The sequence below is a fragment of the Daphnia pulex genome, chromosome 3 (assembly GCF_021134715.1).
Source record: "Daphnia pulex isolate KAP4 chromosome 3, ASM2113471v1".
NCBI classification, from domain to species: Eukaryota; Metazoa; Arthropoda; class Branchiopoda; order Diplostraca; family Daphniidae; genus Daphnia; species Daphnia pulex.
In genome coordinates, this window is record NC_060019.1 from 2,572,704 (window position 1) to 2,587,432 (window position 14,729).

Here is a 14,729-nt window from a genome sequence, read left to right on the forward strand (position 1 = left end):
GAAGGATCCACTCGGTCACAGACAGCTGGAAATCCTCGTCTGGATCATCGTCGCTTTCGTCGTCTTCGTCGCGAAAATCTCGAATCAGTTCAAAGTCCTCGTCGTCACTTTCGTCCGCAGACATCACTTCGTCGTTTCCGTGCCCACACGACGAACATCCGCTCACGTTATTGTTGTCACTGTAATCACTGAAGCTATCTTCATCCTTCAACGCACAAATGATGTCAAAGTCAAATTGGCTCCCGCCGGCAGGGTCATCATTCATGTCGTCATTGCTGTCCAACAGATCGTTCACCGTGTCGCTGTTGTTTTCAAATTCGCCATGATTCAAGTCGCTTGTTTCATCCAGGTCGCTGCTGCCCATGTCTTCGCTAGTCACAGAGTCGCTGTCTCTGTCCATCAACTCGTGAATTTCAGCGAACGTGTGACTCGTACTCTCCAGATGGCAAATCGTGTGGAGAAGATTCTGATTGGCGTTTCCCCATCGGTGGTCTTTGGCTATGAAAAGGGACAGGCTGCGCTGGAACTGTTGACGATCCACGACACTCCATTGCGGCACCAGCTCGTGGGCCCAATAAATCAATCCCACGATGAAACTTGCCAGACCGAGTCGAGTGCTCGGGTCAATCTTTTGTTGTCGGGGATTTTCTTGCAGATGCGCCATGTACTGAGTGGCAAAATCGAAGGTGGCCATCAGACTAGCAAACGGAAACTCGTCTTGTTCCGGATTCTCTTGCAGATTGGTGATGCTCGACAACATGATGTCCAGGGCCCAGTTGATGATTCGACTCGTCTTTAATCCCTTCCACTCAAGTGATTTTGATTGCTGCAGAACGAGCGTCAGTATGTGGATGGCGCGGCCGCTCTGCCCTTGGCGGAAGGAACACATCGAAGCCCATTGGGACAAGAAGGTGAGATTGAAGATATGGACACCAGGACGGACCATGTCCAGGACTCGCTGGCTGACCAAAATTGATTGGGTGAAGAGCTCGAGTCTAGACAGCTGCTCCAGTTGTTCTAATGTGGTAAACTCGGAAGTCAAGCCGAAAGCCGAGCCATAAGCGTCCGATGGAAGAATCGTTTTAGGTATTAGGTCCGGTTCACCATCGACCGTCGACTGGCGAAGATGCGTGGCTGCCCTCCAGTACATGAGGCCGTTTTGCGGGGCTGGATGCGTTTCGTAAAAGTAAAAATTGACTGCACCCATCAGTTCCAGAATGTTGATCTTTTCCTGTCGGCCGTTGGGACTTGAGACGATGGATTCGATCATTTGGGCGGTTTGTTGATCCGATTCAAATTCCATGGAAAGGAGATAGGCGGCAATGTCCAACTCTCCGCAAACGACAGCCGCGTATAGTGCTGGAACGTCCAGGTATTCGACACCATTCCACACCATTCGTCCAATTTGCTCGATAGGAACGCCCAGTTTGCCGACCAAGAATTTGACCATGTCCAAGTTTCCTCGGCGGATGGCCACCAGAAGAGGGGTCTGCCCATGTTCGTTGTACGATTTTGACAATTCGGTAGTCACTTTCGGTCCGTGGATGTTGAGAGTTTTAATCAAATCCTCCCTGGAGCCTCTGGTTACAGATTCGAAAAATGCCTCGCAGTCCGCGTAAGTTATCAGCTGAGGATTCGTCGCGGGGTGCGGGTACGAGGATGGTGGCGAATAATTTTTCGGGACTTGTTTCATCACTCTTCTCCATTTCTTGACCAATCCTGATCCCATATCCCAGTCGAAGTACCAGAATCTTTTCCAAACCTTTCTCCATACCATTTCAACATTCGCTCGAGATTCCATTTTGTTTGCTGGTTTTAATCACAGTAACTTTATCTAGAAGGCGTAGAAGCTTACAGATGGTGTACAATGGAATCATATGCGGTGGCGATCCCTTATGTATGAAAAAGAAGGGCAAATCTTTGTTTGCAAGTCGACTTCCTCCTACAATTACGACTATATCTCGAAATTGTGTCAACCAATTAACTTGAATTTTGTTGCAGTGATTCCGTTTTAATTATTCAAACATTAATCAGTTGTTTTTTTTTTAAGGCAGAGTAATACATTTTTATTTTATTATCGTTTCGATTCAAGATTCGTTCAGTTAATTCGCGCCGATCGTTATAGTGCGTAATATGGCCGCTTGGGGTGAATTGTGCAACAATTACGACATTATGTCAGTGCATTTCCAATTTACTCAAACAGAAAGCGATTACAATTTTGTGTTGATTTTATTTAAGAAAGTAAAAAAACAAATTTGTGTGTTTTATCACACATTCACACATGCACATCATGCCTGCTTTCTACAGTCTGGTATTTGGTAATAGGACAACACCGCTCATTAACGACATTCGCATTTCGCAGTTCGGATTTCGGAAGGTCGTCTGCATTCTGCAGGACTTACAACACTCCATTCATTGTGAAGTTAACCATCTTGGCTGGAATAATATCTGGGTTAACTCGAAATCCTCCCATGGGATGGGTAAGTTGTAGGCATCAAAGTTACACAAGTTATAGGATTTATTTCAAATTTGATCAACTTTCAATGGAAAGGTTTTGGTGTAATACAGACTGCAAAAATGATCCCGAAAACTGCAATATTAGGTATGCATTGTTTAACACAGTACTTTTTCGTTGACACAAGTTTTTTTTTAGTTTTTTAAGATTTACTTCAACATTGAACATTTAGTGAAAACTTTTATGGAAATGACTGCCATCAAAGTATCTGAAGGATATTTAAGTACTGGCATCAATATAATATCATTGGATGAATGTTGCCTTGATCATAATCGCTCAGAGAATGGGCAATTCAAGCTGATGCCTCAAGTGGAATCAAAGCTGCCTTGCTGACTATGTGAGTTGACCAATTTTTATACTATTTGGTATTCTGCCATCATCTTTTTTTCCCCATAGTCATACATTTTTTTAAGTTTCATTCGAAAGGTTTACAATTTGGAATGTATTGAAAACTACTGAAGTAACGGAACTTTGACGACATCGATGATTCGTGGGACGTGGGTCAAGCATCATTGATTATTATGGTGACAAGCAAGATAGTTTGATCCCGGTTGCTGGACCTGGCCACTGGAATGATCCTGAAATCATTGTGAATATGGTTATACTTAACCTTAGCGAATATTCTCTAATTGTGTTCCAAAATGATTCCTTGAATTCTTTTCTTCTTCATTTTGACCGATTCGAACCCGAAACCATAGACAACCGATCCGATGGTTTCTCGTAATAATAACTTAAACTTACTTAATTGATAGTCTTATATTTGATTGATAGTTTAACATCATTCGATAGAGAATTTTCACGTGTTTCCAGTTATCCTCGCGTGAACTTCCAATTATTCTCTACTATGTTTCGCATTTAATAAATCGCTAAATAATTGCATTAAATTAAAAAAAAATAACAGAAATAAATGAAGCTGAGGTTAAAAAATAGTCTAGCGTGTGCCAGGAGTTGAACCACCGACATGTATTGAACATCTCAGATTCGTCCCTTTTCTATACGAGACAATCTATTTGAAGAAAAAGATTTTTTTTTTGTTTCATTTTTCTTATTATTAACCCCCCTTCATATTTACAGAATATGTAAAGAAGTCACGAAAAAAAAAAACGAAAAAAAAAACAACTAATCAAAGCAAGGCATGTAAGAAATTTGACAACGTTCGCCCTGGGCTACTGGTCTTTTATTGGTTCTTGACTTTGTGTGCCGGTTCGTGCATTAAACTAATGTCTAATGGCGTCAATGAAGTTCACATCACTTTTTAAGTTTTCTGTTGGACGTTCAGATTTTCACTCGAGGTTTTCGAATATTGTAAACGGTAAGTTAAATCGACAAATCGTAGTGTAATGTAAGAGGCTAAATGCATTTATGATAGTAGTCAATAAGTCAATAACTAGGTATCCAAACTTGCCTTGGTGATTCTTTTCTCCAAGAGATTCTTATTCTTTTCAAGTATTGCATGGCGGCTTCGTCATTTTATATTATTTCAAGTTTTATAAAAAAAAATAGACCATACAGGTCTGAAATTTTTGCTTACCACATTGCTTGATTCTTAGTTTCTTGTTTCACACAGTTAATGGTACTGATTTCAGTAACGAGTTTATCTGCATCATATCATTTTAGAGGAGTGAGCATCTGGTAGCAAGGATTTATACATGGCAAATGCTAGTTATGTCTTTGATTAAAAACCTTAACAATTGGTCCCCAAAAACCAATTGGAATATAGGCCTTAAAAGCAAGTTGTAGAAGCTTCAAACATTTGTTTCTAATTTGATAACAAGATTTTTTAAATGAAGTCAAAATAGAATGTATTCGAGCATTGAAAGATGTAGGAAGTGATTGACAGTTTTCAAGCAAGTTTTGACTTGGGTCTAAAATCTTTTGAACGGATGGACATGTCCAATAAACTTCAAGAACATTGTGTTAACTGGAGACCCATAAAAAAGCTTGCAAGTAAAATGTGCTTAAATTCTATTTAATTATTAACAGGGATAGACGTACTAGTTGGAGTTGTTGTCTTGGAGCAGTCCATCATTGGCGAACTCGGTTATAAGATGCTGTCTTTTCCTTCACTATGATCTCCAGAATATGCAAGGTGAGATATGCTATTGCATCATTATTGGATTAGTATTTGCCTTCAATTAATTGGTATATCTATGATTTGTTTTGTCCAGGAGATTAAGGAAAGGCCCTGTTGACCGACTTGTGAAGGCTAAATCCGGGCTAAATCACTAGGGACAGAATCACCTGCAGAAGAAGATGAGCCATCGAATTTACTTCTGCCCTGATCGTCACCTGCGGCCATGGGTAAGGTTATACACACTTTAATGTAATGTTTCCACTTTCTTGTGATTGTTACCGTTTGACACTGCACTTCTCCGTTTGATTTCCCATTTCCCTTGTGTCATTTTGTGATGTTGAATTTTCCCATTGGTTTTCTGTTGGTGATGTTTAGAATGGCGCAACGTCTTGCGTGTTTTCAAAAGCCTACATCCATTCCGCGCGCGTTGAATTGTTACGATAAAAGGTCATCTGTTGATGGCATCTCCATTGTTTTTCGCTCAAAGGAAATTACTGCTGTAAATTGCCGACAACTCTTTAAGATAGCCATAATCCCAAAATTGTATTCCCAAGTTCCCATAGTCCTTATAATCCCCTCCAGCAGACTGCGATTATTCTATTTTTCGCCAGACGGTTTTTCTGTTTGTATCGTTCCATCACCGTCCAGGAAAGTCTCATCATGAAAAGAATGCACAACATTTTCACAGTTCATCGAAAAGCTGAAAATTGTGGGCGTATGTTAGGAATATATTTGGCAACATTTGTTAACTACCAAGTTTTTCTTCTATTAGCTTACACTGAGAATTCTCTCCAGACTGTCGTACACAAGGCGAAAACTTTTTCTAAAATTGTCATTTTTATCTTTTGTCTGTTTGTTTACAACGAAGTAAATCGAACTTCCTTGTTTTCTTAAAGTTGCCGCCAACAACCGCTAGAAGTAACCATGTCGTCATTTTCACTTTTTTTTTAATTAAAAAATTCGATAAATTGAAAATTCAATTTAACTGAATTTTCAGTAAATGTTATCTTAAAATCGGTAATAATTTACAATGGAGTAAAGGATGGGAAAGTTGCACCAAACTCAAATAGAGTAAGCAAAAATGCGATTAAAGATACCTTAAAACGCCATCGTCCTTTCTGGAAGTCAAAGAACTGTATATGATGCCGCCTTTATGTTTTAAAGTTGGGCTGAAGTGATGCAAACAGAGGTGCGAAACCGACAGTACTCTTAATAAGCGAGAAATTTGGGTTATTTTTGGCATGAAAAAAAAGCGCCCATTAAAAGTTTTCGGGTCAACTGATTTGCACTTAAATGAACGACTGTTAAATGGATAAATGAAGTCATGTGCTCAGTAAGAACAATCTTTACGGTACTACCGTTTACGTTTAAGATCCATTTAGGAACTGAATCTAGGGAACTGCCACAAGAATTTGCCTGTAAATTTATCGAAGGTCAGATAAGAGAACCTATTTGTGTTTTTTCAAAAAGAAATTCTAGTAGCACATCGAAGACAAAGTGAATGGACGTGTTAATGACAGTGGAATATTCTGAATAATTAAATAGCAACTTATATTAACTGATTAAATTAATTAATTAAAAAATCATTGAAGCTTACGAAAGAGAATATGGTTCCGACTTCCGAGTAGTCTACCATGTTTAGCAGACGACATAGCCATCTAGCGGCTAAACATTTCTGTGGGAGTGCGGGTGGGCGAGTCGGATAAGGCGTCAGTTTGTATCAGTACTAATAACTCGACCCCGAGTTCGATTCTACCTCCGGGCATTACCATTATCTCCCTTGTAAAGAGGTCGAGAAAGTCTTAGTCTTAGGCTGAAGTGACGCAAACAAGGAACAAGGTGCGAAACCGACAAGCCATTCCAGTAATTCGTTATACGTTCTAGATTCACGAGACCCCGATAGGGGACCCCCTCAGTTGTCCTAGAGTCCCACATTGGTTTAACGCACTCTATAGGTTTATAACCTAAAGATGTGCTGTCAATCTGGTGAAGATTACTTGTTTTGCCATATGAGCATTTATTTTAATTTTTTCCTCTCTTTTCGGATCGACAATTTATTTCAAGTTTTTGCCAAATTCTTCGTCTCCTAACGGATGTCTAAATTGAAGAAAAGTTTTGTTCCATGTTTTTTTTTTAAACTCCTGACGAACCCAAACAAGGGTCTTCTACACATAATCCTTCGTCAATACTCTCATCGTCCGCCTGGGTTTGATGGCTGAACGGTTTCAAGAAGTTCCTTGTTTGTAGTTTTTTTTTCCTTCGATTTTCTTCGATTTGTTTTTTCGATTTTTTCGATCAGTTCTCTGTTCAGCCGTTTTTGAATAATTTTATCAGCAATATCAAGCAATAGCGTCATCTACTCGCTTACTTCTTATAGCGATTGCAGTTGAATGTTGTTGTTGCCGTTTCAGTAGGCCCTATAAAACTGTCCGCCAAAATCAGCCGCTTTTTTTTTAAATAACTGTGCGTTTTTCTCGCCTTTGTGTTTATTTGATGCCAGACAGATTTCCTTATGGCTTGTTAAGGATCATTTAAGAAAAGGAATTCTTTCTTGATATCCTCAAGTTTCTTTTTTATTATTTTTTCTGATATGTTAGCGGCTTGACTTTTGTCTCTAGAACTGCCATCTGTCGATATTGCATTCACTTTATAAAGCAGTAATTATAATAATCGATTGCATTTTTTTTTACCGTTTCGTCACCTTGCGAACCTATTTCTTCATTGGTGTCTCAAAATCTATTTTTAATGTTTGCATAAGGGCTGTTCGACATCATGCATCCTCCTGCATCCTGATGAGTTGATTGTAAAGGTCGGAGACCATTTACAGTTGAATTTTTCACTTTTGGACATAATTCCTGCTCGTTTGGGGTTGGATGTATTTTTATGAAGATGAAGTGTCGCACATGCGTCATCCGAGCTTGCACAGTCTGAGTTCTCAGTTTAGAAATGATCCAATGTGCTACATGGAGAATGTAGTCCTAGTCTTTAGTCCTATGTTTTAGAACTATCGGGAAAGAAGGTGTGACTTAAAAGGAAACGGTTACTTTCCCATTTTTTCTTTTGTTGCTGGAAGATGTTATGTCCTGCTGGAGGGCAAAAATGCTCTTCTGGCTTTGGTTACGTCGTTTCTTGTTCGTATTGTTCTATGGCGCGACGTCTAGCGTGTTTTCAAAAGGCCGATCAAATTAATTGCTATTATGTAACATGTGTGGGTAAGATCGCAAACTGAAAAGAGAAAGTTCGGATCTCCGGTAATTAATAAGCAATTTCACGTTCCTCCGACATTTCTTTGCTTAATCCCCAATACAAGAATTTGTCTTCGTTGCTTCGTTCAATAACTCGCGTATTCCACATTTTATTTCGTGCTGTTTTATCAGAACTTTATTAGACTACGAAACCAAAACCCATTGAAATTTAGTGTGTTAAAATTTTACCAGTATCGATCAATCATCGATACACAAGACAAGCCATACATTTTTATTTTTACTATTTGTTACTGTGGAAGAGTGGGTGTGTTGGATAAGGCGTCACTTTTGAACAGGTGTGCCTTTCCTTGGGGATGGGAGTTCAAATCTCCCAGTGAGCATTAGAAGTTTCTCACACACCCGCTCTGGCGCCACTATGGTGTCACAAATCTAGTGAATCCAGGCATTGTGTTCTCGCCTCCCGAGTGATGACCTCTGGTGAGTTCTCATTGAACCTAGATTCCCAATTGGTAATCAGGCGCTTCAGAAATTCAGTACCTGAAGAGATGCTTGATCTAAAGTCAAGCTAGAGTGACATTCATTTTGGCTAAAATTTTTAGCATTTCTTTCTCGAATTCTTTTACGCGAGCTTTTAACTTTGATTGTATTACCTCTTTCTTAGTCAACTGAAGTCTAACATGAGCCAAGTCCAAATTGAAATTTTAAAATAAAAAAATGTGAATATCCATTCCGTGCGTTGAATTGTTGCGATAGAAGGTCATCTGTTGATGACATGTCCATTGTTCTTCCCTCAATGGAAAAGAGTAATGTTAATTGCCGACAAGTCTTAAGATAGCCATAATCCCGAAATTTTATTCCCAAGTTTCCATCGTCCTTATAGCGTTATCTCTAGGCTGCGATTAGTCGTTGTTGCCGGTTGTTGCGCCAAACGGTTTTTCGGTTGGTATCGTTCCAGGACAGTCTTCACCAGGAAAGGAGTGCTGCAATGTTTAAGATTGCCATTCTCCTTAGAAAAGTAGAAAACGTTGTGTTTGTTTTGTAATGTTTGACGACTTTTGGCAACAACTAGTTGGCCTTCTGTCAGCTTACACTGAGAATTCTCTCTAATAGGCTGCCGTTCACAAGGCGAAAACTTTTTTTTCTTTTTGCTATGTTTTAAAAACAAACGTAAACCAAATTTCCGCGGTTCAGATATCTTGCCACCTTCTTGACTAGATTTTACAATTGAAAAAAACATGAAGTTTTATCGCCATCCGTTTTGGAGATAAAACCTTTAAGTATTGACATTTAAAAAATGAAATGGTCTGTGTAGATCCACTTAAAGTTCTTTGGAATTTAAAATTGTCCGTTGTTTTTGTTATGTCACAAGTTTAAAAAAATATAATTTTGTCTTCGAATTTAATTTGGTATTAGTCATCGTTAGTTTGTTTGATATATTTCGATTCATGTTATTCCGTGACACTTTGCTTTACATTCTGTGGGGATTTAAAAACTACTTTCACCCGATTCATTCAGTCTCAGCTGGTCCAGTTAGCTCTTCACTTTACTTGGCGGCTCTTTCGAATAAGTGACTGATCCTTTCAGATAATTCCGATTCTGGAGACGTGAATTCATGCGGATTTTCTGCTGATAACTCGCACAGTCGCACAGGTGTTGAGCTTGTTTCGACTGGAAGTACACAATTCTTTCTTGTGCGTTTTGTTGATGTTACCGTTTGACACGATTCGTTTCTCGAGATCTGTTCATCTGTCATCACTTGATAAAAGACGCAATACGTGGAACGGTATTTGAAGTGATGTTGCAATCGCGCAACATTTTTCTCGTCAATACTCTTTAGAGCAACGCAATTGTCACAGTGGGAGCCATTCCAAACTGTCACGGGTTCCGCGATTTATCTGAAATATTCGCGCCTTGGCCACTTTTTTGTTGTTCTCTCCTTGATCTGTTTGTTTCTGTTAGATTTTTCTCTTCGAAATAAAAAGGTGTCGGCGGAATTAGGCTATCTATGTCGGCTCTGGTAAATGTTGTCGTGCTGCTTTGTTTTTTCGTGAAGTCGATAGTGACTATTGACAGTTGAATGGCAATTGTTTTCAAATCCGTTTTCTCTCGGCAGTTGTTTCAATATTTTTGTTTTTATCGTGACAATTGTGCCATTGTGGGATGGCGTTGGCTGTATCTTTGATCCTTTTTTGGTTGGTGTAGCTGGCGGCAATATTTGCTCTTTAACATTCTTTTTTATTTCTTGTCAAGTGGATGCTCTTGCATTTGTATAATCAACATCAGTCGATGTTCTAGGTACTGTCAATGGCATGTCTAAAGTTCCTACCGCGTCAATTTCAAACGGATATATTTCTTGCTGGGCTACTTTTCACTTCACTTAAGATGTTAACAGATTAATCTTTGCCGTTACTCAGTTCGCAATTTTTTGTCGCGATGTGGAGTGGCTATACACAGGTTCCGGCTGCTGTGTAGCCAATCACAAACTGGATATTTCGTAAGTTGGTGCGTTGCACCAAGAGGCTTTAGAGTTTCGTTGATTGTCACGAGTGCCATATCGGCCATATTGGCCATATCGATCTTCCTTGAGGCAATTTTCAATGCATGTGAGACATTCTTTGTGTGGTTTTGTGGTGTTGTCATTTGAAATTTTGATCCGAATAAACTCCTCCACTATTATAGAAACGATTAAGCAAACTGAAAAAGATTCGATTTTTTACCCATTGCTGATTGGGTTGTATGGTTAGACTCTGCCCCGAAAGTTTTGATATTTTGATTCTTGAACCTTGATCATTAGGAAGAAACATGGTTTACCCCTTTTCCGTCCGACGATTTCTTTAATCACCTAGTGAACGTTCAATTAAATAAATTGAAAGTCACAACAACCAGGCATTCGTTGTGTAAAAAAAAACCTTTTTTTTTTTTTTTTATTTCTTGTTGAGTGCGCTCTTGCATGTGTACACTCAACATTTTCTACGGTCACTTCCTATATGCAAATCCCATAGATGCAGAGGGACTTTGGCCAGTCTTGCCTGTTCAACTGTTGTTGTTGAAGTTGAAACTGACAAAGTTGTCGTTGAATTGTTGTTGTTGCTGTTGAACTTTCAACGAATAACTGTGCGCGCGAGTTGTCCGCTTTGAACTCTGTAGAGCGTCGATAAAAATATTTCAGTTAAGGAATCAAGAATCAGTTTTGTGAATTGACGAATAAGTGAAAAGGTATCGGTTTAACAAGCTGTGAGAGAAAAAATGTGCAACAGCACACAACAATTTTCGAAACAAAAATTTTTTCAAACAACAGTTTTACGTTGTCCCTAAAAGATTTCGAAAAGTGTATAGACGGACTCCACGCACGCCCCTCTCTTTGCCTAGCGTGGGTTTGGCAAATCCTATTTAAATTCTTTTTTCCTTCTTAATTGCATTTTTTCCTTTTAAATGCATTTCCTTTCTTTTTCCAAGGAAATGCTGTAGGATATTGGGGTCTCTCCTTTTTGGGTTTATGTCATAATACCACGAACGTTCACGAACACTTTTCAAAAGTTTCGCGCTATCCACATTTTGCTACGCACTTGTTAAGGACGATGAATTCGCATAAGCCATCTCTAGCTAGATTTTGGACCATTTTACGTTTCAGACTTTCAGCGCTTCCACATGTAGGTAATTGTCAAATCCAAGAGATTTCAAGAGAAAGTTATCACATGTTTGCGTCCATAAGCGTCTTATCCTCAGGGTCAGCAGTAGGTCTAACGAGTAAGCTCTGAGTTCACTGCCTTTTTTTTTCGCGAAAACTATCCATTGGTCGCTTATTTCCATTGAGAAGCTATTTTTCATCAGAGGGGTTTCCGTAGACCCGCCGATGCCATATCTTTGACATTTTTGGGTCCTAAGCTGTCAACGTTTAAGTAATCTTATTTGTTAAGTTAATTATTTTCTTATCTATAGATTGTTTGTGTCTGTTAAAGGCAAATAAGAAAATATTAAAAGGGTGAGGATGTACACGAGATTGGCGTATTAATCAACTCAAAATCGGCCATTGCTGTGTGATCGTTTACAGTTATACTTTTTCCAATTAATCATGCGTCTTATTTATTTTTCCGATCATCGAACTCTGTTGCACTCAGTGCGTAGTATGATAAATATAAATCGCACTTTGTTTTACAGTTTCGTCACCTTGCGAAACTATTTCTTCATAAGTTTCTCAACGTCTATTTTTAATATTTGCGTCACTCCACCAATGTATACTTACGAGAGGTAATTTACAAACTTGCCTCTTTACTGCAGCGAAGGAATCACGTTTCTCTAAATAATTTTGTTTTTCTTCTTCTTCCAAATTACGGACGTCGTATAGGCCTATGGGTTGAGCTCCGAATGGTTTCGCCGATCAACGAAAATATAACTCATAAATTGCACAGTATATTCTATCATATGGTTCAATTATTCAACCACTGTTTTAAACAAACAACAAACGACTACAGAAATTAACATTTTGGCATCAATGTTGAGCGTTCGTCTGGAGTTAGTAGTGAGGAACGAAATAATATTCTTATTTTCTGCCATCCTACTTGGCTTACTTTCTACGTGATTGTTAGTGCTGTAAACGCAACTCCAATAAATATCTCAACTATATATACTGAATATACAGTAGACCTACCATAAGTTTGGGAACGCGCCAGAGAAACGTATGTAAAATGGCGATTTTTGCGGCGCTCCCAAAAATCGAATTTTACAAAAATACGATTTTTAAAAAGATTAGATTTTTGGAAACGCCGCGAAAATCGACGTTCTACATGAGGTTCTCTGAAGAGACCATCCTTTTGGCACATTGCATGTTTCCATTACACAATTTAAAAAAAAAATCAAGAGATTTTATGCACAAGTATTGATCATCTGAACAAATCTGATATTGCAGTTACATATTTTGTTAGAAAGTTGTTGCTATCGAAATCTATGCTACTTTAAAAATCGAACCGATTGTTCACAAATCACACCCTTCGATAAAACGGGTTGCATGACTAGACCAGTTCCCTGGTTTATACGGTATTGGATAATAAACCAGGTTTTTTTTTTACTTTTTGATGTTACGTGGGTATATAATATATAGGTACTTTTTTGTACGGTACTTTACCGAAGTATTAAATATGACCATTGAAATATAAAAACCTATACACATGCAAAAATTATGTCAATCAGCAAAAAATAAATAGAGTAAAACATAATTTTAAAATAATCAAATTGATGAGAAATAAAAAAATAAAAATAAAAAAAACGCCCAACAAAACTATAGTCGCAATTAACAAGAAACTAGTTCGTTGATAGTCGCATAATTTTCGTCGAGTCGACACCTTTCTGTCCATGACAGGGGAAGTCATATTTTTTTGGGAAGAAAATACATCTTTCGCCTCTTTTCGGTTCGACAATTTCTTTCAAGTTTTTGCCAAATTCTTCGTCACCAAACGGATGTCTTAATTCAAGATAAGTTTCGTTCCATGTTTTTTTTACTCCTGATGCATCAAACCGAGTGTCCGCCTCTACACATAATGCTTCGTCAGTACTACTCTCGTCGTCCGTCCGAGTTTGGCTGAACGGTTTCAAGTAGTTCTTTATATCTTGAATCAGTTCTTTGTCGTCCGTTTTCAAAATGTTGTCAGCAATATCCAGCAATAGCGTCAGGTACTCCTCGTAGCGATTGCAGTCGAATTTGGCCGTTTCAGCAGGCCCTATAAGCTGGTCGCTCAAATCAGCTGCTTTTTTAAATAAACGCGCGTTTTTCACGCATTTCTGTTTATTTGATGCTGCAATACAGATTTGCTTGGCTTGATCAGAATTTAAGAAATGAAATTCTTTCTTGATCCTCCCTGCTAGCGACTTGACTTTTGTCTGTAGAATTGCCATCAGTCTATAATAGATTGAATAACAGGAGCAGTGTTTGTAATGATGTTGTAAACATGCCATGATTTCCTTCTTGATGCTGTAAAGATCGGCACAGCTTGGGCATTCGTTGCCATGCCATACTTTTTTTATTTCTTCCATCAATTTGATTGCCTTCGTTTTCGATCTGGTTGTTGGAAAATTTTTCTCTTCCCAACACAATATTTCTCTGGTGCGTTTTCGCTTCGACGAAGAATCCAAATGATCCGTTTTGGGGCTATTTTCTTCGACCCGATAAATTGTTTCGCTCACAACAGGAGGCATCTTGATAGGATTTTAAATCCAGACTATTGTTCAAATAATGTTTCTATACCATGCATAAAATACTAGTTGTTCCACCGTTCAAGTATCGAAGCGTATTTCAAACCTGTAAATAAATATTTAAGTTAATAACCAGATTTCGGTGTTATCAAATACTTGGTATATTATAGCCGACCTTTCCGACTGGGAACTTGTGGAGCCATCTCGATGGACTCGTTTGTGTTCTTAATGTCTGAATGGGAAAAATCCTCCACTTATGGAAAACCCTCCGCTTCACAGGGGAACTTGAATGTCGTAATTCTTCAGACGCGTGTGTTCACCTTCCACTTCTTCGTGTAGACTGCGGACTTCGCTGTTTCCACTGCGGAACAAATTTCCTCTCAAAGCAAGCGCTAGTGTGGCCAAAAGTTCAAAAATAGCCGATTCGTAAAGAACTCTGGTGGCTGACCCCGCTTGTATTATTTTCGGATGTTTTTATATTACCTTTCCCGAAATGTCCAGGGGACGATCAAGGTCAACGATTCCAGGGTGTAATTCACATTGGACTCATTATATTGGCTTAGTTGAGATATTTTACTCCATGAAAGCTGTAGGCCGAAAGATTTATTTAAGGTGCAACATTTTAGCTAGGTTACTCCCATAGAGTACCACATACCTTATTTCCTCTTCGGGAACTCGTTTCCCTCTATAGATATCACTGTATAGATACTGTACAAAATCCTATAGATTCGAAGGACTTCTAGACAGT

General features: G+C 38.7%; 1 long non-coding RNA gene across 4 annotated transcripts; it reads left to right on the plus strand.

The window, feature by feature from the left end:
• Positions 1-2,140: 2,140 nt before the first annotated feature.
• On the plus strand, positions 2,141-5,466 carry LOC124190121. Of its 4 annotated transcripts, XR_006872833.1 has the most exons (8): positions 2,142-2,241; positions 2,326-2,480; positions 2,552-2,602; positions 2,688-2,852; positions 2,929-3,827; positions 4,499-4,604; positions 4,684-4,816; positions 4,965-5,466. It is a non-coding gene; the product is annotated as an uncharacterized LOC124190121 (long non-coding RNA). The 4 variants fall into 4 exon arrangements; XR_006872835.1 differs by having other exon boundaries at positions 2,141-2,241; positions 2,654-2,852; positions 4,684-5,466; XR_006872832.1 differs by having other exon boundaries at positions 4,684-5,466.
• Positions 5,467-14,729: the final 9,263 nt, after the last annotated feature.